This window comes from Merops nubicus, unplaced genomic scaffold, assembly GCF_000691845.1.
Source record: "Merops nubicus isolate BGI_N331 unplaced genomic scaffold, ASM69184v1 scaffold20943, whole genome shotgun sequence".
In the NCBI taxonomy this organism is placed as follows: Eukaryota; Metazoa; Chordata; class Aves; order Coraciiformes; family Meropidae; genus Merops; species Merops nubicus.
In genome coordinates, this window is record NW_008598517.1 from 53987 (window position 1) to 54459 (window position 473).

Consider the following 473-nt stretch of genomic DNA (forward strand, 5'->3'; position numbering starts at 1 on the left):
GTTCTTCCAGCCATGGTGGGAAGGGCAGCAGGAGCAGCTGCTGCCACCTGGCCACTGAGGAAGCGCTGGAGAAGCTGCTGCCCAGAGACCTTCACTTGAGGCTGGGCAGGGAGCAGTGTGAGAGCAGGGCAGGCTCTTTGCACCCTTGGCACAGAAATGCCTTTTGTGCACCCTGTGCAGGGCTGTGGGGCTCCTGCCCGAAAGGACTGATGCAGTTGAATCCAGGTGATGGTGTAGAACGGTGCAGGGTGGCCAGGGAGGGGCTGAGATGGAGGCAGGGCCCAGAGGGGGCATTTTGGCCTGGGTGGCTTTTGCCTTCCCTTCTTGGGCAGCTGCTGGTTCCTGCCTGGCACAAGCAGCAGCTGAGGGGCTCCCGTCCTGCAGCTCAAGCTGCTGGGAGCCACCAGGGGCCAGGGGCCACCCCGGGGCCAGAGCTGCTCTGAGCTCAGGAGCAGCTGCCCCTGCTCTCCACA